Genomic DNA, 26,439 nt, shown 5'->3' with positions numbered 1-26,439 from the left:
ACATTCCTTTCCGGTCTGCAGAGAACACAGAGTCTCCAAGTCTGGGTGATACGTCCTCATTTATATAGTATTTTGATGCAACCTGTGCTTCCTAATACTTGTACACCCTGTAGTCAATCTGGCAGTAGCGCACTTAATTTAAGGTCCTGATGAAAGCTGGAGCACTTCTCTTAACAGCTGAAACTAGTTGACCATTCCACACAACGCCACTATGTAGCTCCACTATCTCGCTACTAGGCGTGTTTTTTAATCATGACACCTATACTTTCTGCTATCAGGTTATCCACGCAGTCTAGGTAGTCATTTTTAAGCATCACCTTTTTCACAGCACTGCTTATCTATAACACACTTTTCATTTTGGGCACAACATTGGCAGAACATGGTTGATTTCCTTGCCCGCACTGTTCTCTGGCGATGCAGGAATTACTGCCAACCCCCAAATGATGATATACCGCCTATTGGGTGGTCTGATGGGACGTTTCTAGCCCATTGAAACTTAACATCTCTAGCCACATGGTTTTCCGTGTGATTCCTACACACCATTTAGGACAGCACTCCACACCTAGACCTGGTCTTCTTTCTTCTGTGTTAGACGTTTATTTGGGGCATAAGTTGACAGGTCTTTAAATTATATCCCCTTTGACCCTCCCCACTTCTGTTTTTCAACCTCATAGGAATAGTCCAGCCCGAACTGCCCAGCCATGTCTTTCCTGGACCAGAATCAAGAATCCTAGGACCGGTTTCTGGCTATCAGCCGTCTTCAGCCAGGATAGCTTGACTCCAGTGGTGTGGAGAGCATGGGACTCACATTTGAGCATACCCATCCCACTCGGGGTGACAAATGCAAAAACAACAGTTGATGGACAGAATGAAGAACAATGTCATGCATTCACCCCAGTACAGCGATCTAAGCCTAAATCCCTAGTTTTTTTGCACTTCACACCACCCCAGTTCAGACATGGCCATATGCAAATCAGCCTTGCCCCTGTGCCTCATGGGAACAGTCCAGCCCGAACTGCCAAACCATGTCTTTCCTGGACCGGAATCAAGCTTCCTAGGACCAGTTTCTGGCTATCAGCCGTCTTCAGGCAGGATAGCTTGACTCCAGTGGTGTGGAGAGCATAGGACTCACTTCTGAGCATACCCATAACAGTCGGGGTGACAAATGCAAAAACAACAGCTGATGAACAGAATGCAGAACAATGTCATACATTCAGCCCAGTACAGAGATCTGGGCCTAAATCCATAGTTTTTTTGCACTTCACACCACCCCAGTTCAGTCATGGCCATATGCAAATCAGCCTTGACCCTGTGCCTCATGGGAACAGTCCAGCCCGAACTGCCAAGCCATTTCTTTCCTGGACCGGAATCAAACATCCTATGACCGGTTTCTGGCTATCAGCTGTCTTCAGCCAGCACAGCTTGACTCCTGTGGTGTGGAGAGCATGGGACTCACGTCTGAGCAGACCCATACCACTCGGGGTGACAAATGCAAAAACAACAGTTGATGGGCAGAATGCAGAACACTGTCATACATTCACCCCAGTACAGAGATCTGGGCCTAAATCCATCTTTTTTTTCACTCGACACCACCCCAGTTCAGACATGGCCATGTGCAAGTCACCCTTGACCCTGTGGCTCATGGGAACAGTCCAGCCTAAACTGCCAAGCCATTTCTTTCCTGGACCAGAATCAAGCATCCTAGGACCGGTTTCTGGCTATCAGCCATCATCAGCCAGGATAGCTTGACTCCATTGGTGTGGAGAACATGGGACTCACGTCTGAGCATACCCATCCCACTCCGGGTGACAAATGCAAAAACAACAGTTGATGGACAGAATGCAGAACAATGTCATACATTCACCCCAGTACAGAGATCTGGGCCTAAATCCATCGTTTTTTTGCACTCCACACCACCCCAGTTCAGACTTGGCCATATGCAAATCAGCCTTGACCCTGTGCCTCATGGGAATAGTCCAGCCCGAACTTCCCAGCCATGTCTTTCCTGGACCGGAATCAAGAATCCTAGGACAGGTTTCTGGCTATCAGCCGTCTTCAGCCAGGATAGCTTGACTCCAGTGGTGTGGAGAGCATGGGACTCACATTTGAGCATACCCATAACACTCGGGTGACAAATGCAAAAACAACAGTTGATGGACAGAATGCAGAACAATGTCACACATTCAGCCCAGTAAAGAGATCTGGGCATAAATCCATCGTTTTTTTGCACTCCACACCACCCCAGTTCAGTCTTGGCCATATGCAAATTAGCCTTGACCCTGTGCCTCATGGGAACAGTCCAGCCCGAACTGCCAGTGCCAAGCCATTTCTTTCCTGGACCGGAATCAAGCATCCTATGACTGGTTTCTGGCTATCAGCCGTCTTCAGCCAGGATAGCTTGACTCCAGTGGTGTGGAGAGCATGGGACTCACGTCTGAGCATACCCATCCCACTCGGGGTGACAAATGCAAAAACAACAGTTGATGGACAGAATGCAGAACAATGTTGTACATTCACCCCAGAACAGAGATCTGGGCTTAAATCCATCGTTTTTTTCACTGCACACAACCCCAGTTCAGACATGGCCATGTGCAAGTCACCCTTGACCCTGTGCCTCATGGGAACAGTCCAGCCTGAACTGCCAAGCCATGTCTTTCCTGGACCAGAATCAAGCATCCTAGGACCGGTTTCTGGCTATCATCCGTCTTCAGCCAGGATAGCTTGACTCCAGTGATGTGGAGAACATGGGACTCACGTCTGAGCATACCCATCCCACTCGGGATGACAAATGCAAAAACAACAGTTGATGGACAGAATGCAGAACAATGTCATACATTCACCCCAGTACAGATATCTGGGACTAAATCCATTGTTTTTTTGCACTCCACACCACCCCAGTTCAGTCTTGGCCATATGCAAATCAGCCTTGACCATGTGCCTCATGGGAACAGTCCAGCCCGAACTGCCAAGCCATTTCTTTCCTGGACCGGAATCAAGCATCCTATGACCGGTTTCTGGCTATCAGCCGTCTTCAGCCAGGATAGCTTGACTCCAGTGGTGTGGAGAGCATGGGACTCATATCTGAGCATACCCATCCCACTCGGGGTGGCAAATGCAAAAACAACAGTTGATGGACAGAATGCAGAATAATGTCATGCATTCACCCCAGTACAGAGATCTAAGCCTAAATCCTTTGATTTTTTTGCACTCCACACCAACCCAGTTCAGACATGGCAATATGCAAATCAGCCTTGACCCTGTGCCTCATGGGAACAGTCCAGCCTGAACTGCAAAGCCATGTCTTTCCTGGACCGGAATCAAGCATCCTTGGACCAGTTTCTAGCTATCAGCCGTCTTCAGGCAGGATAGCTTGACTCCAGTGGTGTGGAGAGCTGAGGACTCACGTCTGAGCATACCCATAACACTCGGGGTGACAAATGCAAAAACATCAGATGATGGACAGAATGCAGAACAATGTCATACATTCAGACCAGTACAGAGATCTGGGACAAAATCCATCGTTTTTGTGCACTCCATACCACCCCAGTTCAGTCATGGCCATATGCAAATCAGCCTTGACCCTGTGCCTCATGGGAACAGTCCAGCCCGAACTGCCAAGCCATTTCTTTACTGGACCGGAATCAAGCATCCTATGACCGGTTTCTGGCTATCAGCCGTCTTCAGCCAGGACAGCATGACTCCAGTGGTGTGGAGAGCATGGGACTCACGTCTGAGCATACCAATCCCACTCGAGGTGACAAATGCAAAAACAACAGTTGATGGACAGAATGCAGAACAATGTCATACATTCAGCCCTGTACAGAGATCTGGGCCTAAATCCATCGTTTTTTTGCACTCCACACAACCCCAGTTCAGTCATGGCCATATGCAAATCAGCCTTGACCCTGTGCCTCATGGGAACAGTCCAGCCCGAACTGCCAAGCCATTTCTTTCCTGGACCGGAATCAAGCATCCTATGACCGGGTTCTGCCTATCAGCCGTCTTCAGCCAGGATAGCTTGACTCCAGTGGTGTGGAGAGCATGGGACTCACGTCTGAGCATACCCATCCCACTCGGGGTGACAAATGCAAAAACAACAGTTGATGGACAGAATGCAGAACAATGTCATACATTCACCCCAGTACAGAGATCTGGGCCTAAATCCATCGTTTTTTTTACACTCCACACTATCCCAGTTCAGACATGGCCATATGCAAGTCACCCTTGACCCTGTGCCTCATGGGAACAGTCCAGCCTGAACTGCCAAGCCATGTCTTTCCTGGACCAGAATCAAGCATCCTAGGACCGGTTTCTGGCTATCAGCCATCATCGGCCAGGATAGCTTGATTCCAGTGGTGTGGAGAGCATGGGACTCACGTCTGAGAATACCAATCCCACTCGGGGTGACAAATGCAAAAACAACAGTTGATGGACAGAATGCAGAAGAAAGTCATACATTCACCCCAGTACAGAGATCTGGGCCTAAATCCATCGTTTTTTTGCACTCCACACCACCCCAGTTCAGACACGGCCATATGCAAATCAGCCTTGACCCTGTGCCTCATGGGAACAGTCCAGCCCGAACTGCCAAGCCATGTCTTTCCTAGACCAGAATCAAGCATCCTAGTACCGGTTTCTGGCTATCAGCCATCTTCAGCCAGGATAGCTTGACTCCAGTGGAGTGGAGAGCATGGGAATCAAATCTGAGCATACCTATCCCACTCGAGGTGACAAATGCAAGAACAACAGTTGATGGACAGAATGCAGAACAATGTCATACATTCAGCCCTGTACAGAGATCTGGGCCTAAATCCATCGTTTTTTTGCACTCCACACCACCCCAGTTCAGTCATGGCCATATGCAAATCAGCCTTGACCCTGTGCCTCATGGGAACAGTCCAGCCCGAACTGCCAAGCCATTTCTTTCCTGGACCGGAATCAAACATCCTATGACCGGTTTCTGGCTATCAGCCGTCTTCAGCCAGCACAGCTTGACTCCTGTGGTGTGGAGAGCATGGGACTCACGTCTGAGCATACCCATCCCACTCGGGGTGACAAATGCAAAAACAACAGTTGATAGACAGAATGCACAACAATGTCATGTATTCACCCCAGTACAGAGTTCTAAGCCTAAATCCATTGTTTTTTGCACTCCACACCACCCCAGTTCAGACATGGCCATATGCAAATCAGCCTTGACCCTGTGCCTCATGGGAACAGTCCAGCCTGAACTGCCAAGCCATGTCTTTCCTGGACCGGAATCAAGCATCCTAGTACCGGTTTCTGGCTATCAGCAGTCTTCAGCCAGGATAGCTTGACTCCAGTGGTGTGGAGAGCATGGGACTCACGTCTGAGCATACCCATCCCACTCGGGGTGACAAATGCAAAAACAACAGTTGATGGACAGAATGCAGAACAATGTTGTACATTCACCCCAGTACAGAGATCTGGGCCTAAATCCATCGTTTTTTTCCCTACACACAACCCCAGTTCAGACATGGCCATGTGCAAGTCACCCTTGACCCTGTGCCTCATGGGAACAGTCCAGCCTGAACTGGCAAGCCATGTCTTTCCTGGACCAGAATCAAGCATCCTAGGACCGGTTTCTGGCTAACAGCCGTCTTCAGCCAGGATATCTTGACTCCAGTGGTGTGGAGAACATGGGACTCAGGTCTGAGCATACCCATCCCACTCGGGATGACAAATGCAAAAACAACAGTTGATGGACAGAATGCAGAACAATGTCATACATTCACCCCAGTACAGAGATCTGGGCCTTAATCCATCGTTTTTTTGTACTCTACTCCAACCCAGTTCAGACATATGCAATCAGCCTTGACCTTGTGCCTCATGGGAACAGTCCAGCCCAAACTGCCAAGCCATTTCTTTCCTGGACCGGAATCAAGCATCCTATGACCGGTTTCTGGCTATCAGCCGTCTTCAGCCAGGATAGCTTGACTCCAGTGGTGTGGATAGCATGGGACTCACGTCTGAGCATACCCATCCCACTCGGGGTGACAAATGCAAAAACAACAGTTGATGGACAGAATGCAGAACAATGTCGTACATTCACCCCAGTACAGAGATCTGGGCCTAAATCCATCGTTTTTTTACACTCCACACCACCCCAGTTCAGACATGGCCATATGCAAATCAGCCTTGACCATGTGCCTCATAGGAATAGTCCAGCCCGAACTGCCCAGCCATGTCTTTCCTGGACCAGAATCAAGAATCCTAGGACCGGTTTCTGGCTATCAGCCGTCTTCAGCCAGGATAGCTTGACTCCAGTGGTGTGGAGAGCATGGGACTCACATTTGAGCATACCCATCCCACTCGGGGTGACAAATGCAAAAACAACAGTTGATGGACAGAATGAAGAACAATGTCATGCATTCACCCCAGTACAGCGATCTAAGCCTAAATCCCTAGTTTTTTTGCACTTCACACCACCCCAGTTCAGACATGGCCATATGCAAATCAGCCTTGCCCCTGTGCCTCATGGGAACAGTCCAGCCCGAACTGCCAAACCATGTCTTTCCTGGACCGGAATCAAGCTTCCTAGGACCAGTTTCTGGCTATCAGCCGTCTTCAGGCAGGATAGCTTGACTCCAGTGGTGTGGAGAGCATAGGACTCACTTCTGAGCATACCCATAACACTCGGGGTGACAAATGCAAAAACAACAGCTGATGAACAGAATGCAGAACAATGTCATACATTCAGCCGAGTACAGAGATCTGGGCCTAAATCCATAGTTTTTTTGCACTTCACACCACCCCAGTTCAGTCATGGCCATATGCAAATCAGCCTTGACCCTGTGCCTCGTGGGAACAGTCCAGCCCGAACTGCCAAGCCATTTCTTTCCTGGACCGGAATCAAACATCCTATGACCGGTTTCTGGCTATCAGCCGTCTTCAGCCAGCACAGCTTGACTCCTGTGGTGTGGAGAACATGGGACTCACGTCTGAGCATACCCATCCCACTCCGGGTGACAAATGCAAAAACAACAGTTGATGGACGGAATGCAGAACAATGTCATACATTCACCCCAGTACAGAGATCTGGGCCTAAATCCATCGTTTTTTTGCACTCCACACCACCCCAGTTCAGACTTGGCCATATGCAAATCAGCCTTGACCCTGTGCCTCATGGGAATAGTCCAGCCCGAACTTCCCAGCCATGTCTTTCCTGGACCGGAATCAAGAATCCTAGGACCGGTTTCTGGCTATCAGCCGTCTTCAGCCAGGATAGCTTGACTCCAGTGGTGTGGAGAGCATGGGACTCACATTTGAGCATACCCATAACACTCGGGTGACAAATGCAAAAACAACAGTTGATGGACAGAATGCAGAACAATGTCACACATTCAGCCCAGTAAAGAGATCTGGGCGTAAATCCATCGTTTTTTTGCACTCCACACCACCCCAGTTCAGTCTTGGCCATATGCAAATTAGCCTTGACCCTGTGCCTCATGGGAACAGTCCAGCCCGAACTGCCAGTGCCAAGCCATTTCTTTCCTGGACCGGAATCAAGCATCCTATGACTGGTTTCTGGCTATCAGCCGTCTTCAGCCAGGATAGCTTGACTCCAGTGGTGTGGAGAGCATGGGACTCACGTCTGAGCATACCCATCCCACTCGGGGTGACAAATGCAAAAACAACAGTTGATGGACAGAATGCAGAACAATGTCGTACATTCACCCCAGAACAGAGATCTGGGCTTAAATCCATCGTTTTTTTCACTGCACACAACCCCAGTTCAGACATGGCCATGTGCAAGTCACCCTTGACCCTGTGCCTCATGGGAACAGTCCAGCCTGAACTGCCAAGCCATGTCTTTCCTGGACCAGAATCAAGCATCCTAGGACCGGTTTCTGGCTATCATCCGTCTTCAGCCAGGATAGCTTGACTCCAGTGATGTGGAGAACATGGGACTCACGTCTGAGCATACCCATCCCACTCGGGATGACAAATGCAAAAACAACAGTTGATGGACAGAATGCAGAACAATGTCATACATTCACCCCAGTACAGATATCTGGGCCTAAATCCATTGTTTTTTTTGCACTCCACACCACCCCAGTTCAGTCTTGGCCATATGCAAATCAGCCTTGACCCTGTGCCTCATGGGAACAGTCCAGCCCGAACTGCCAAGCCATTTCTTTCCTGGACCGGAATCAAGCATCCTATGACCGGTTTCTGGCTATCAGCCGTCTTCAGCCAGGATAGCTTGACTCCAGTGGTGTGGAGAGCATGGGACTCATATCTGAGCATACCCATCCCACTCGGGGTGGCAAATGCAAAAACAACAGTTGATGGACAGAATGCAGAATAATGTCATGCATTCACCCCAGTACAGAGATCTAAGCCTAAATCCTTTGATTTTTTTGCACTCCACACCAACCCAGTTCAGACATGGCAATATGCAAATCAGCCTTGACCCTGTGCCTCATGGGCACAGTCCAGCCTGAACTGCAAAGCCATGTCTTTCCTGGACCGGAATCAAGCATCCTTGGACCAGTTTCTAGCTATCAGCCGTCTTCAGGCAGGATAGCTTGACTCCAGTGGTGTGGAGAGCTGAGGACTCACGTCTGAGCATACCCATAACACTCGGGGTGACAAATGCAAAAACAACAGATGATGGACAGAATGCAGAACAATGTCATACATTCAGCCCAGTACAGAGATCTGGGACAAAATCCATCGTTTTTGTGCACTCCATACCACCCCAGTTCAGTCATGGCCATATGCAAATCAGCCTTGACCCTGTGCCTCATGGGAACAGTCCAGCCCGAACTGCCAAGCCATTTCTTTACTGGACCGGAATCAAGCATCCTATGACCGGTTTCTGGCTATCAGCCGTCTTCAGCCAGGACAGCATGACTCCAGTGGTGTGGAGAGCATGGGACTCACGTCTGAGCATACCAATCCCACTCGGGGTGACAAATGCAAAAACAACAGTTGATGGACAGAATGCAGAACAATGTGATACATTCAGCCCTGTACAGAGATCTGGGCCTAAATCCATCGTTTTTTTGCACTCCACACAACCCCAGTTCAGTCATGGCCATATGCAAATCAGCCTTGACTCTGTGCCTCATGGGAACAGTCCAGCCCGAACTGCCAAGCCATTTCTTTCCTGGACCGGAATCAAGCATCCTATGACCGGGTTCTGCCTATCAGCCGTCTTCAGCCAGGATAGCTTGACTCCAGTGGTGTGGAGAGCATGGGACTCACGTCTGAGCATACCCATCCCACTCGGGGTGACAAATGCAAAAACAACAGTTGATGGACAGAATGCAGAACAATGTCATACATTCACCCCAGTACAGAGATCTGGGCCTAAATCCATCGTTTTTTTTTACACTCCACACTACCCCAGTTCAGACATGGCCATATGCAAGTCACCCTTGACCCTGTGCCTCATGGGAACAGTCCAGCCTGAACTGCCAAGCCATGTCTTTCCTGGACCAGAATCAAGCATCCTAGGACCGGTTTCTGGCTATCAGCCATCATCGGCCAGGATAGCTTGATTCCAGTGGTGTGGAGAGCATGGGACTCACGTCTGAGAATACCAATCCCACTCGGGGTGACAAATGCAAAAACAACAGTTGATGGACAGAATGCAGAACAATGTCATACATTCACCCCAGTACAGAGATCTGGGCCTAAATCCATCGTTTTTTTGCACTCCACACCACCCCAGTTCAGACACGGCCATCTGCAAATCAGCCTTGACCCTGTGCCTCATGGGAACAGTCCAGCCCGAACTGCCAAGCCATGTCTTTCCTAGACCAGAATCAAGCATCCTAGTACCGGTTTCTGGCTATCAGCCATCTTCAGCCAGGATAGCTTGACTCCAGTGGAGTGGAGAGCATGGGAATCAAATCTGAGCATACCTATCCCACTCGAGGTGACAAATGCAAGAACAACAGTTGATGGACAGAATGCAGAACAATGTCATACATTCAGCCCTGTACAGAGATCTGGGCCTAAATCCATCGTTTTTTTGCACTCCACACCACCCCAGTTCAGTCATGGCCATATGCAAATCAGCCTTGACCCTGTGCCTCATGGGAACAGTCCAGCCCGAACTGCCAAGCCATTTATTTCCTGGACCGGAATCAAACATCCTATGACCGGTTTCTGGCTATCAGCCGTCTTCAGCCAGCACAGCTTGACTCCTGTGGTGTGGAGAGCATGGGACTCACGTCTGAGCATACCCATCCCACTCGGGGTGACAAATGCAAAAACAACAGTTGATAGACAGAATGCACAACAATGTCATGTATTCACCCCAGTACAAAGTTCTAAGCCTAAATCCATTGGTTTTTGCACTCCACACCACCCCAGTTCAGACATGGCCATATGCAAATCAGCCTTGACCCTGTGCCTCATGGGAACAGTCCAGCCTGAACTGCCAAGCCATGTCTTTCCTGGACCGGAATCAAGCATCCTAGTACCGGTTTCTGGCTATCAGCAGTCTTCAGCCAGGATAGCTTGACTCCAGTGGTGTGGAGAGCATGGGACTCACGTCTGAGCATAACCATCCCACTCGGGGTGACAAATGCAAAAACAACAGTTGATGGACAGAATGCAGAACAATGTTGTACATTCACCCCAGTACAGAGATCTGGGCCTAAATCCATCGTTTTTTTTCCCTACACACAACCCCAGTTCAGACATGGCCATGTGCAAGTCACCCTTGACCCTGTGCCTCATGGGAACAGTCCAGCCTGAACTGGCAAGCCATGTCTTTCCTGGACCAGAATCAAGCATCCTAGGACTGGTTTCTGGCTAACAGCCGTCTTCAGCCAGGATATCTTGACTCCAGTGGTGTGGAGAACATGGGACTCAGGTCTGAGCATACCCATCCCACTCGGGATGACAAATGCAAAAACAACAGTTGATGGACAGAATGCAGAACAATGTCATACATTCACCCCAGTACAGAGATCTGGGCCTTAATCCATCGTTTTTTTGTACTCTACTCCAACCCAGTTCAGACATATGCAATCAGCCTTGACCCTGTGCCTCATGGGAAGAGTCCAGCCCAAACTGCCAAGCCATTTCTTTCCTGGACCGGAATCAAGCATCCTATGACCGGTTTCTGGCTATCAGCCGTCTTCAGCCAGGATAGCTTGACTCCAGTGGTGTGGATAGCATGGGACTCACGTCTGAGCATACCCATCCCACTCGGGGTGACAAATGCAAAAACAACAGTTGATGGACAGAATGCAGAACAATGTCGTACATTCACCCCAGTACAGAGATCTGGGCCTAAATCCATCGTTTTTTTACACTCCACACCACCCCAGTTCAGACATGGCCATATGCAAATCAGCCTTGACCATGTGCCTCATAGGAATAGTCCAGCCCGAACTGCCCAGCCATGTCTTTCCTGGACCAGAATCAAGAATCCTAGGACCGGTTTCTGGCTATCAGCCGTCTTCAGCCAGGATAGCTTGACTCCAGTGGTGTGGAGAGCATGGGACTCACATTTGAGCATACCCATCCCACTCGGGGTGACAAATGCAAAAACAACAGTTGATGGACAGAATGAAGAACAATGTCATGCATTCACCCCAGTACAGCGATCTAAGCCTAAATCCCTAGTTTTTTTGCACTTCACACCACCCCAGTTCAGACATGGCCATATGCAAATCAGCCTTGCCCCTGTGCCTCATGGGAACAGTCCAGCCCGAACTGCCAAACCATGTCTTTCCTGGACCGGAATCAAGCTTCCTAGGACCAGTTTCTGGCTATCAGCCGTCTTCAGGCAGGATAGGTTGACTCCAGTGGTGTGGAGAGCATAGGACTCACTTCTGAGCATACCCATAACACTCGGGGTGACAAATGCAAAAACAACAGCTGATGAACAGAATGCAGAACAATGTCATACATTCAGCCCAGTACAGAGATCTGGGCCTAAATCCATAGTTTTTTTGCACTTCACACCACCCCAGTTCAGTCATGGCCATATGCAAATCAGCCTTGACCCTGTGCCTCATGGGAACAGTCCAGCCCGAACTGCCAAGCCATTTCTTTCCTGGACCGGAATCAAACATCCTATGACCGGTTTCTGGCTATCAGCCATCTTCAGCCAGCACAGCTTGACTCCTGTGGTGTGGAGAGCATGGGACTCACGTCTGAGCAGACCCATACCACTCGGGGTGACAAATGCAAAAACAACAGTTGATGGGCAAAATGCAGAACACTGTCATACATTCACCCCAGTACAGAGATCTGGGCCTAAATCCATCTTTTTTTTCACTCGACACCACCCCAGGTCAGACATGGCCATGTGCAAGTCACCCTTGACCCTGTGGCTCATGGGAACAGTCCAGCCTAAACTGCCAAGCCATTTCTTTCCTGGACCAGAATCAAGCATCCTAGGACCGGTTTCTGGCTATCAGCCATCATCAGCCAGGATAGCTTGACTCCATTGGTGTGGAGAACATGGGACTCACGTCTGAGCATACCCATCCCACTCCGGGTGACAAATGCAAAAACAACAGTTGATGGACAGAATGCAGAACAATGTCATACATTCACCCCAGTACAGAGATCTGGGCCTAAATCCATCGTTTTTTTGCACTCCACACCACCCCAGTTCATACTTGGCCATATGCAAATCAGCCTTGACCCTGTGCCTCATGGGAATAGTCCAGCCCGAACTTCCCAGCCATGTCTTTCCTGGACCGGAATCAAGAATCCTAGGACCGGTTTCTGGCTATCAGCCGTCTTCAGCCAGGATAGCTTGACTCCAGTGGTGTGGAGAGCATGGGACTCACATTTGAGCATACCCATAACACTCGGGTGACAAATGCAAAAACAACAGTTGATGGACAGAATGCAGAACAATGTCACACATTCAGCCCAGTAAAGAGATCTGGGCGTAAATCCATCGTTTTTTTGCACTCCACACCACCCCAGTTCAGTCTTGGCCATATGCAAATTAGCCTTGACCCTGTGCCTCATGGGAACAGTCCAGCCCGAACTGCCAGTGCCAAGCCATTTCTTTCCTGGACCGGAATCAAGCATCCTATGACTGGTTTCTGGCTATCAGCCGTCTTCAGCCAGGATAGCTTGACTCCAGTGGTGTGGAGAGCATGGGACTCACGTCTGAGCATACCCATCCCACTCGGGGTGACAAATGCAAAAACAACAGTTGATGGACAGAATGCAGAACAATGTCGTACATTCACCCCAGAACAGAGATCTGGGCTTAAATCCATCGTTTTTTTCACTGCACACAACCCCAGTTCAGACATGGCCATGTGCAAGTCACCCTTGACCCTGTGCCTCATGGGAACAGTCCAGCCTGAACTGCCAAGCCACGTCTTTCCTGGACCAGAATCAAGCATCCTAGGACCGGTTTCTGGCTATCATCCGTCTTCAGCCAGGATAGCTTGACTCCAGTGATGTGGAGAACATGGGACTCACGTCTGAGCATACCCATCCCACTCGGGATGACAAATGCAAAAACAACAGTTGATGGACAGAATGCAGAACAATGTCATACATTCACCCCAGTACAGATATCTGGGCCTAAATCCATTGTTTTTTTGCACTCCACACCACCCCAGTTCAGTCTTGGCCATATGCAAATCAGCCTTGACCCTGTGCCTCATGGGAACAGTCCAGCCCGAACTGCCAAGCCATTTCTTTCCTGGACCGGAATCAAGCATCCTATGACCGGTTTCTGGCTATCAGCCGTCTTCAGCCAGGATAGCTTGACTCCAGTGGTGTGGAGAGCATGGGACTCATATCTGAGCATACCCATCCCACTCGGGGTGGCAAATGCAAAAACAACAGTTGATGGACAGAATGCAGAATAATGTCATGCATTCACCCCAGGACAGAGATCTAAGCCTAAATCCTTTGATTTTTTTGCACTCCACACCAACCCAGTTCAGACATGGCAATATGCAAATCAGCCTTGACCTTGTGCCTCATGGGAACAGTCCAGCCTGAACTGCAAAGCCATGTCTTTCCTGGACCGGAATCAAGCATCCTTGGACCAGTTTCTAGCTATCAGCCGTCTTCAGGCAGGATAGCTTGACTCCAGTGGTGTGGAGAGCTGAGGACTCACGTCTGAGCATACCCATAACACTCGGGGTGACAAATGCAAAAACAACAGATGATGGACAGAATGCAGAACAATGTCATATATTCAGCCCAGTACAGAGATCTGGGACAAAATCCATCGTTTTTGTGCACTCCATACCACCCCAGTTCAGTCATGGCCATATGCAAATCAGCCTTGACCCTGTGCCTCATGGGAACAGTCCAGCCCGAACTGCCAAGCCATTTCTTTACTGGACCGGAATCAAGCATCCTATGACCGGTTTCTGGCTATCAGCCGTCTTCAGCCAGGACAGCATGACTCCAGTGGTGTGGAGAGCATGGAACTCACGTCTGAGCATACCAATCCCACTCGGGGTGACAAATGCAAAAACAACAGTTGATGGACAGAATGCAGAACAATGTCATACATTCAGCCCTGTACAGAGATCTGGGCCTAAATCCATCGTTTTTTTGCACACCACACAACCCCAGTTCAGTCATGGCCATATGCAAATCAGCCTTGACCCTGTGCCTCATGGGAACAGTCCAGCCCGAACTGCCAAGCCATTTCTTTCCTGGACCGGAATCAAGCATCCTATGACCGGGTTCTGCCTATCAGCCGTCTTCAGCCAGGATAGCTTGACTCCAGTGGTGTGGAGAGCATGGGACTCACGTCTGAGCATACCCATCCCACTCGGGGTGACAAATGCAAAAACAACAGTTGATGGACAGAATGCAGAACAATGTCATACATTCACCCCAGTACAGAGATCTGGGCCTAAATCCATCGTTTTTTTTACACTCCACACTACCCCAGTTCAGAAATGGCCATATGCAAGTCACCCTTGACCCTGTGCCTCATGGGAACAGTCCAGCCTGAACTGCCAAGCCATGTCTTTCCTGGACCAGAATCAAGCATCCTAGGACCGGTTTCTGGCTATCAGCCATCATCGGCCAGGATAGCTTGATTCCAGTGGTGTGGAGAGCATGGGACTCATGTTTGAGAATACCAATCCCATTCGGGGTGACAAATGCAAAAACAACAGTTGATGGACAGAATGCAGAACAATGTCATACATTCACCCCAGTACAGAGATCTGGGCCTAAATCCATCGTTTTTTTGCACTCCACACCACCCCAGTTCAGACACGGCCATATGCAAATCAGCCTTGACCCTGTGCCTCATGGAAACAGTCCAGCCCGAACTGCCAAGCCATGTCTTTCCTAGACCAGAATCAAGCATCCTAGTACCGGTTTCTGGCTATCAGCCATCTTCAGCCAGGATAGCTTGACTCCAGTGGAGTGGAGAGCATGGGAATCAAATCTGAGCATACCTATCCCACTCGAGGTGACAAATGCAAGAACAACAGTTGATGGACAGAATGCAGAACAATGTCATACATTCAGCCCTGTACAGAGATCTGGGCCTAAATCCATCGTTTTTTTGCACTCCACACCACCCCAGTTCAGTCATGGCCATATGCAAATCAGCCTTGACCCTGTGCCTCATGGGAACAGTCCAGCCCGAACTGCCAAGCCATTTCTTTCCTGGACCGGAATCAAACATCCTATGACCGGTTTCTGGCTATCAGCCGTCTTCAGCCAGCATAGCTTGACTCCTGTGGTGTGGAGAGCATGGGACTCACGTCTGAGCAGACCCATACCACTCGGGGTGACAAATGCAAAAACAACAGTTGATGGGCAGAATGCAGAACACTGTCATACATTCACCCCAGTACAGAGATCTGGGCCTAAATCCATCTTTTTTTTCACTCGACACCACCCCAGTTCAGACATGGCCATGTGCAAGTCACCCTTGACCCTGTGGCTCATGGGAACAGTCCAGCCTAAACTGCCAAACCATTTCTTTCCTGGACCAGAATCAAGCATCCTAGGACCGATTTCTGGCTATCAGCCATCATCAGCCAGGATAGCTTGACTCCATTGGTGTGGAGAACATGGGACTCACGTCTGAGCATACCCATCCCACTCCGGGTGACAAATGCAAAAACAACAGTTGATGGACAGAATGCAGAACAATGTCATACATTCACCCCAGTACAGAGATCTGGGCCTAAATCCATCGTTTTTTTGCACTCCACACCACCCCAGTTCAGACTTGGCCATATGCAAATCAGCCTTGAACCTGTGCCTCATGGGAATAGTCCAGCCCGAACTTCCCAGCCATGTCTTTCCTGGACCGGAATCAAGAATCCTAGGACCGGTTTCTGGCTATCAGCCGTCTTCAGCCAGGATAGCTTGACTCCAGTGGTGTGGAGAGCATGGGACTCACATTTGAGCATACCCATAACACTCGGGTGACAAATGCAAAAACAACAGTTGATGGACAGAATGCAGAACAATGTCACACATTCAGCCCAGTAAAGAGATCTGGGCGTAAATCCATCGTTTTTTTGCACTCCACACCACCCCAGTTCAGTCTTGGCCATATGCAAATTAGCCTTGACCCTGTGCCTCATGGGAACAGTCCAGCCCGAACTGCCAGTGCCAAGCCATTTCTTTCCTGGACCGGAATCAAGCATCCTATGACCGGTTTCTGGCTATCAGCCGTCTTCAGCCAGGATAGCTTGACTCCAGTGGTGTGGAGAGCATGGGACTCACGTCTGAGCATACCCATCCCACTCGGGGTGACAAATGCAAAAACAACAGTTGATGGACAGAATGCAGAACAATGTCGTACATTCACCCCAGAACAGAGATCTGGGCTTAAATCCATCGTTTTTTTCACTGCACACAACCCCAGTTCAGACATGGCCATGTGCAAGTCACCCTTGACCCTGTGCCTCATGGGAACAGTCCAGCCTGAACTGCCAAGCCATGTCTTTCCTGGACCAGAATCAAGCATCCTAGGACCGGTTTCTGGCTATCAGCCGTCTTCAGCCAGGATAGCTTGACTCCAGTGATGTGGAGAACATGGGACTCACGTCTGAGCATACCCATCCCACTCGGGATGACAAATGCAAAAACAACAGTTGATGGACAGAATGCAGAACAATGTCATACATTCACCCCAGTACAGATATCTGGGCCTAAATCCATTGTTTTTTCGCACTCCACACCACCCCAGTTCAGTCTTGGCCATATGCAAATCAGCCTTGACCCTGTGCCTCATGGGAACAGTCCAGCCCGAACTGCCAAGCCATTTCTTTCCTGGACCGGAATCAAGCATCCTATGACCGGTTTCTGGCTATCAGCCGTCTTCAGCCAGGATAGCTTGACTCCGGTAGTGTGGAGAGCATGGGACTCATATCTGAGCATACCCATCCCACTCGGGGTGGCAAATGCAAAAACAACAGTTGATGGACAGAATGCAGAATAATGTCATGCATTCACCCCAGGACAGAGATCTAAGCCTAAATCCTTTGATTTTTTTGCACTCCACACCAACCCAGTTCAGACATGGCAATATGCAAATCAGCCTTGACCCTGTGCCTCATGGGAACAGTCCAGCCTGAACTGCAAAGCCATGTCTTTCCTGGACCGGAATCAAGCATCCTTGGACCAGTTTCTAGCTATCAGCCGTCTTCAGGCAGGATAGCTTGACTCCAGTGGTGTGGAGAGCTGAGGACTCACGTCTGAGCATACCCATAACACTCGGGGTGACAAATGCAAAAACAACAGATGATGGACAGAATGCAGAACAATGTCATATATTCAGCCCAGTACAGAGATCTGGGACAAAATCCATCGTTTTTGTGCACTCCATACCACCCCAGTTCAGTCATGGCCATATGCAAATCATCCTTGACCCTGTGCCTCATGGGAACAGTCCAGCCCGAACTGCCAAGCCATTTCTTTACTGGACCGGAATCAAGCATCCTATGACCGGTTTCTGGCTATCAGCCGTCTTCAGCCAGGACAGCATGACTCCAGTGGTGTGGAGAGCATGGGACTCACGTCTGAGCATACCAATCCCACTCGGGGTGACAAATGCAAAAACAACAGTTGATGGACAGAATGCAGAACAATGTCATACATTCAGCCCTGTACAGAGATCTGGGCCTAAATCCATCGTTTTTTTGCACTCCACACAACCCCAGTTCAGTCATGGCCATATGCAAATCAGCCTTGACCCTGTGCCTCATGGGAACAGTCCAGCCCGAACTGCCAAGCCATTTCTTTCCTGGACCGGAATCAAGCATCCTATGACCGGGTTCTGCCTATCAGCCGTCTTCAGCCAGGATAGCTTGACTCCAGTGGTGTGGAGAGCATGGGACTCACGTCTGAGCATACCCATCCCACTCGGGGTGACAAATGCAAAAACAACAGTTGATGGACAGAATGCAGAACAATGTCATACATTCACCCCAGTACAGAGATCTGGGCCTAAATCCATCGTTTTTTTTACACTCCACACTACCCCAGTTCAGAAATGGCCATATGCAAGTCACCCTTGACCCTGTGCCTCATGGGAACAGTCCAGCCTGAACTGCCAAGCCATGTCTTTCCTGGACCAGAATCAAGCATCCTAGGACCGGTTTCTGGCTATCAGCCATCATCGGCCAGGATAGCTTGATTCCAGTGGTGTGGAGAGCATGGGACTCATGTCTGAGAATACCAATCCCACTCGGGGTGACAAATGCAAAAACAACAGTTGATGGACAGAATGCAGAACAATGTCATACATTCACCCCAGTACAGAGATCTGGGCCTAAATCCATCGTTTTTTTGCACTCCACACCACCCCAGTTCAGACACGGCCATATGCAAATCAGCCTTAACCCTGTGCCTCATGGGAACAGTCCAGCCCAACTGCCAAGCCATGTCTTTCCTAGACCAGAATCAAGCATCCTAGTACCGGTTTCTGGCTATCAGCCATCTTCAGCCAGGATAGCTTGACTCCAGTGGAGTGGAGAGCATGGGAATCAAATCTGAGCATACCTATCCCACTCGAGGTGACAAATGCAAGAACAACAGTTGATGGACAGAATGCAGAACAATGTCATACATTCAGCCCTGTACAGAGATCTGGGCCTAAATCCATCGTTTTTTTGCACTCCACACCACCCCAGTTCAGTCATGGCCATATGCAAATCAGCCTTGACCCTGTGCCTCATGGGAACAGTCCAGCCCGAACTGCCAAGCCATTTCTTTCCTGGACCGGAATCAAACATCCTATGACCGGTTTCTGGCTATCAGCCGTCTTCAGCCAGCACAGCTTGACTCCTGTGGTGTGGAGAGCATGGGACTCACGTCTGAGCATACCCATCCCACTCGGGATGACAAATGCAAAAACAACAGTTGATGGACAGAATGCAGAACAATGTCATACATTCACCCCAGTACAGATATCTGGGCCTAAATCCATTGTTTTTTTTGCACTCCACACCACCCCAGTTCAGTCTTGGCCATATGCAAATCAGCCTTGACCCTGTGCCTCATGGGAACAGTCCAGCCCGAACTGCCAAGCCATTTCTTTCCTGGACCGGAATCAAGCATCCTATGACCGGTTTCTGGCTATCAGCCGTCTTCAGCCAGGGTAGCTTGACTCCAGTGGTGTGGAGAGCATGGGACTCATATCTGAGCATACCCATCCCACTCGGGGTGGCAAATGCAAAAACAACAGTTGATGGACAGAATGCAGAATAATGTCATGCATTCACCCCAGTACAGAGATCTAAGCCTAAATCCTTTGATTTTTTTGCACTCCACACCAACCCAGTTCAGACATGGCAATATGCAAATCAGCCTTGACCCTGTGCCTCATGGGAACAGTCCAGCCTGAACTGCAAAGCCATGTCTTTCCTGGACCGGAATCAAGCATCCTTGGACCAGTTTCTAGCTATCAGCCGTCTTCAGGCAGGATAGCTTGACTCCAGTGGTGTGGAGAGCTGAGGACTCACGTCTGAGCATACCCATAACACTCGGGGTGACAAATGCAAAAACAACAGATGATGGACAGAATGCAGAACAATGTCATACATTCAGCCCAGTACAGAGATCTGGGACAAAATCCATCGTTTTTGTGCACTCCATACCACCCCAGTTCAGTCATGGCCATATGCAAATCAGCCTTGACCCTGTGCCTCATGGGAACAGTCCAGCCCGAACTGCCAAGCCATTTCTTTACTGGACCGGAATCAAGCATCCTATGACCGGTTTCTGGCTATCAGCCGTCTTCAGCCAGGACAGCATGACTCCAGTGGTGTGGAGAGCATGGGACTCACGTCTGAGCATACCAATCCCACTCGGGGTGACAAATGCAAAAACAACAGTTGATGGACAGAATGCAGAACAATGTCATACATTCAGCCCTGTACAGAGATCTGGGCCTAAATCCATCGTTTTTTTGCACTCCACACAACCCCAGTTCAGTCATGGCCATATGCAAATCAGCCTTGACTCTGTGCCTCATGGGAACAGTCCAGCCCGAACTGCCAAGCCATTTCTTTCCTGGACCGGAATCAAGCATCCTATGACCGGGTTCTGCCTATCAGCCGTCTTCAGCCAGGATAGCTTGACTCCAGTGGTGTGGAGAGCATGGGACTCACGTCTGAGCATACCCATCCCACTCGGGGTGACAAATGCAAAAACAACAGTTGATGGACAGAATGCAGAACAATGTCATACATTCACCCCAGTACAGAGATCTGGGCCTAAATCCATCGTTTTTTTACACTCCACACTACCCCAGTTCAGACATGGCCATATGCAAGTCACCCTTGACCCTGTGCCTCATGGGAACAGTCCAGCCTGAACTGCCAAGCCATGTCTTTCCTGGACCAGAATCAAGCATCCTAGGACCGGTTTCTGGCTATCAGCCATCATCGGCCAGGATAGCTTGATTCCAGTGGTGTGGAGAGCATGGGACTCACGTCTGAGAATACCAATCCCACTCGGGGTGACAAATGCAAAAACAACAGTTGATGGACAGAATGCAGAACAATGTCATACATTCACCCCAGTACAGAGATCTGGGCCTAAATCCATCGTTTTTTTGCACTCCACACCACCCCAGTTCAGACACGGCCATATGCAAATCAGCCTTGACCCTGTGCCTCATGGGAACAGTCCAGCCCGAACTGCCAAGCCATGTCTTTCCTAGACCAGAATCAAGCATCCTAGTACCGGTTTCTGGCTATCAGCCATCTTCAGCCAGGATAGCTTGACTCCAGTGGAGTGGAGAGCATGGGAATCAAATCTGAGCATACCTATCCCACTCGAGGTGACAAATGCAAGAACAACAGTTGATGGACAGAATGCAGAACAATGTCATACATTCAGCCCTGTACAGAGATCTGGGCCTAAATCCATCGTTTTTTTGCACTCCACACCACCCCAGTTCAGTCATGGCCATATGCAAATCAGCCTTGACCCTGTGCCTCATGGGAACAGTCCAGCCCGAACTGCCAAGCCATTTATTTCCTGGACCGGAATCAAACATCCTATGACCGGTTTCTGGCTATCAGCCGTCTTCAGCCAGCACAGCTTGACTCCTGTGGTGTGGAGAGCATGGGACTCACGTCTGAGCATACCCATCCCACTCGGGGTGACAAATGCAAAAACAACAGTTGATAGACAGAATGCACAACAATGTCATGTATTCACCCCAGTACAGAGTTCTAAGCCTAAATCCATTGTTTTTTGCACTCCACACCACCCCAGTTCAGACATGGCCATATGCAAATCAGCCTTGACCCTGTGCCTCATGGGAACAGTCCAGCCTGAACTGCCAAGCCATGTCTTTCCTGGACCGGAATCAAGCATCCTAGTACCGGTTTCTGGCTATCAGCAGTCTTCAGCCAGGATAGCTTGACTCCAGTGGTGTGGAGAGCATGGGACTCACGTCTGAGCATACCCATCCCACTCGGGGTGACAAATGCAAAAACAACAGTTGATGGACAGAATGCAGAACAATGTTGTACATTCACCCCAGTACAGAGATCTGGGCCTAAATCCATCGTTTTTTTTCCCTACACACAATCCCAGTTCAGACATGGCCATGTGCAAGTCACCCTTGACCCTGTGCCTCATGGGAACAGTCCAGCCTGAACTGGCAAGCCATGTCTTTCCTGGACCAGAATCAAGCATCCTAGGACCGGTTTCTGGCTAACAGCCGTCTTCAGCCAGGATATCTTGACTCCAGTGGTGTGGAGAACATGGGACTCAGGTCTGAGCATACCCATCCCACTCGGGATGACAAATGCAAAAACAACAGTTGATGGACAGAATGCAGAACAATGTCATACATTCACCCCAGTACAGAGATCTGGGCCTTAATCCATCGTTTTTTTGTACTCTACTCCAACCCAGTTCAGACATATGCAATCAGCCTTGACCCTGTGCCTCATGGGAACAGTCCAGCCCAAACTGCCAAGCCATTTCTTTCCTGGACCGGAATCAAGCATCCTATGACCGGTTTCTGGCTATCAGCCGTCTTCAGCCAGGATAGCTTGACTCCAGTGGTGTGGATAGCATGGGACTCACGTCTGAGCATACCCATCCCACTCGGGGTGACAAATGCAAAAACAACAGTTGATGGACAGAATGCAGAACAATGTCGTACATTCACCCCAGTACAGAGATCTGGGCCTAAATCCATCGTTTTTTTACACTCCACACCACCCCAGTTCAGACATGGCCATATGCAAATCAGCCTTGACCATGTGCCTCATAGGAATAGTCCAGCCCGAACTGCCCAGCCATGTCTTTCCTGGACCAGAATCAAGAATCCTAGGACCGGTTTCTGGCTATCAGCCGTCTTCAGCCAGGATAGCTTGACTCCAGTGGTGTGGAGAGCATGGGACTCACATTTGAGCATACCCATCCCACTCGGGGTGACAAATGCAAAAACAACAGTTGATGGACAGAATGAAGAACAATGTCATGCATTCACCCCAGTACAGCGATCTAAGCCTAAATCCCTAGTTTTTTTGCACTTCACACCACCCCAGTTCAGACATGGCCATATGCAAATCAGCCTTGCCCCTGTGCCTCATGGGAACAGTCCAGCCCGAACTGCCAAACCATGTCTTTCCTGGACCGTAATCAAGCTTCCTAGGACCAGTTTCTGGCTATCAGCCGTCTTCAGGCAGGATAGCTTGACTCCAGTGGTGTGGAGAGCATAGGACTCACTTCTGAGCATACCCATAACACTCGGGGTGACAAATGCAAAAACAACAGCTGATGAACAGAATGCAGAACAATGTCATACATTCAGCCCAGTACAGAGATCTGGGCCTAAATCCATAGTTGTTTTGCACTTCACACCACCCCAGTTCAGTCATGGCCATATGCAAATCAGCCTTGACCCTGTGCCTCATGGGAACAGTCCAGCCCGAACTGCCAAGCCATTTCTTTCCTGGACCGGAATCAAACATCCTATGACCGGTTTCTGGCTATCAGCCATCTTCAGCCAGCACAGCTTGACTCCTGTGGTGTGGAGAGCATGGGACTCACGTCTGAGCAGACCCATACCACTCGGGGTGACAAATGCAAAAACAACAGTTGATGGGCAGAATGCAGAACACTGTCATACATTCACCCCAGTACAGAGATCTGGGCCTAAATCCATCTTTTTTTTCACTCGACACCACCCCAGGTCAGACATGGCCATGTGCAAGTCACCCTTGACCCTGTGCCTCATGGGAACAGTCCAGCCCGAACTGCCAAGCCATTTCTTTCCTGGACCGGAATCAAACATCCTATGACCGGTTTCTGGCTATCAGCCATCTTCAGCCAGCACAGCTTGACTCCTGTGGTGTGGAGAGCATGGGACTCACGTCTGAGCATACCCATCCCACTCCGGGTGACAAATGCAAAAACAACAGTTGATGGACAGAATGCAGAACAATGTCATACATTCACCCCAGTACAGAGATCTGGGCCTAAATCCATCGTTTTTTTGCACTCCACACCACCCCAGTTCATACTTGGCCATATGCAAATCAGCCTTGACCCTGTGCCTCATGGGAATAGTCCAGCCCGAACTTCCCAGCCATGTCTTTCCTGGACCGGAATCAAGAATCCTAGGACCGGTTTCTGGCTATCAGCCGTCTTCAGCCAGGATAGCTTGACTCCAGTGGTGTGGAGAGCATGGGACTCACATTTGAGCATACCCATAACACTCGGGTGACAAATGCAAAAACAACAGTTGATGGACAGAATGCAGAACAATGTCACACATTCAGCCCAGTAAAGAGATCTGGGCGTAAATCCATCGTTTTTTTGCACTCCACACCACCCCAGTTCAGTCTTGGCCATATGCAAATTAGCCTTGACCCTGTGCCTCATGGGAACAGTCCAGCCCGAACTGCCAGTGCCAAGCCATTTCTTTCCTGGACCGGAATCAAGCATCCTATGACTGGTTTCTGGCTATCAGCCGTCTTCAGCCAGGATAGCTTGACTCCAGTGGTGTGGAGAGCATGGGACTCACGTCTGAGCATACCCATCCCACTCGGGGTGACAAATGCAAAAACAACAGTTGATGGACAGAATGCAGAACAATGTCGTACATTCACCCCAGAACAGAGATCTGGGCTTAAATCCATCGTTTTTTTCACTGCACACAACCCCAGTTCAGACATGGCCATGTGCAAGTCACCCTTGACCCTGTGCCTCATGGGAACAGTCCAGCCTGAACTGCCAAGCCACGTCTTTCCTGGACCAGAATCAAGCATCCTAGGACCGGTTTCTGGCTATAATCCGTCTTCAGCCAGGATAGCTTGACTCCAGTGATGTGGAGAACATGGGACTCACGTCTGAGCATACCCATCCCACTCGGGATGACAAATGCAAAAACAACAGTTGATGGACAGAATGCAGAACAATGTCATACATTCACCCCAGTACAGATATCTGGGCCTAAATCCATTGTTTTTTTGCACTCCACACCACCCCAGTTCAGTCTTGGCCATATGCAAATCAGCCTTGACCCTGTGCCTCATGGGAACAGTCCAGCCCGAACTGCCAAGCCATTTCTTTCCTGGACCGGAACCAAGCATCCTATGACCGGTTTCTGGCTATCAGCCGTCTTCAGCCAGGATAGCTTGACTCCAGTGGTGTGGAGAGCATGGGACTCATATCTGAGCATACCCATCCCACTCGGGGTGGCAAATGCAAAAACAACAGTTGATGGACAGAATGCAGAATAATGTCATGCATTCACCCCAGGACAGAGATCTAAGCCTAAATCCTTTGATTTTTTTGCACTCCACACCAACCCAGTTCAGACATGGCAATATGCAAATCAGCCTTGACCCTGTGCCTCATGGGAACAGTCCAGCCTGAACTGCAAAGCCATGTCTTTCCTGGACCGGAATCAAGCATCCTTGGACCAGTTTCTAGCTATCAGCCGTCTTCAGGCAGGATAGCTTGACTCCAGTGGTGTGGAGAGCTGAGGACTCACGTCTGAGCATACCCATAACACTCGGGGTGACAAATGCAAAAACAACAGATGATGGACAGAATGCAGAACAATGTCATATATTCAGCCCAGTACAGAGATCTGGGACAAAATCCATCGTTTTTGTGCACTCCATACCACCCCAGTTCAGTCATGGCCATATGCAAATCAGCCTTGACCCTGTGCCTCATGGGAACAGTCCAGCCCGAACTGCCAAGCCATTTCTTTACTGGACCGGAATCAAGCATCCTATGACCGGTTTCTGGCTATCAGCCGTCTTCAGCCAGGACAGCATGACTCCAGTGGTGTGGAGAGCATGGAACTCACGTCTGAGCATACCAATCCCACTCGGGGTGACAAATGCAAAAACAACAGTTGATGGACAGAATGCAGAACAATGTCATACATTCAGCCCTGTACAGAGATCTGGGCCTAAATCCATTGTTTTTTTGCACACCACACAACCCCAGTTCAGTCATGGCCATATGCAAATCAGCCTTGACCCTGTGCCTCATGGGAACAGTCCAGCCCGAACTGCCAAGCCATTTCTTTCCTGGACCGGAATCAAGCATCCTATGACCGGGTTCTGCCTATCAGCCGTCTTCAGCCAGGATAGCTTGACTCCAGTGGTGTGGAGAGCATGGGACTCACGTCTGAGCATACCCATCCCACTCGGGGTGACAAATGCAAAAACAACAGTTGATGGACAGAATGCAGAACAATGTCATACATTCACCCCAGTACAGAGATCTGGGCCTAAATCCATCGTTTTTTTTACACTCCACACTACCCCAGTTCAGAAATGGCCATATGCAAGTCACCCTTGACCCTGTGCCTCATGGGAACAGTCCAGCCTGAACTGCCAAGCCATGTCTTTCCTGGACCAGAATCAAGCATCCTAGGACCGGTTTCTGGCTATCAGCCATCATCGGCCAGGATAGCTTGATTCCAGTGGTGTGGAGAGCATGGGACTCATGTTTGAGAATACCAATCCCATTCGGGGTGAC

This window comes from Lissotriton helveticus, chromosome 2_1 (assembly GCF_964261635.1).
Source record: "Lissotriton helveticus chromosome 2_1, aLisHel1.1, whole genome shotgun sequence".
In the NCBI taxonomy this organism is placed as follows: domain Eukaryota; kingdom Metazoa; phylum Chordata; class Amphibia; order Caudata; family Salamandridae; genus Lissotriton; species Lissotriton helveticus.
Note: the sequence above shows the minus strand (reverse complement) of the source record.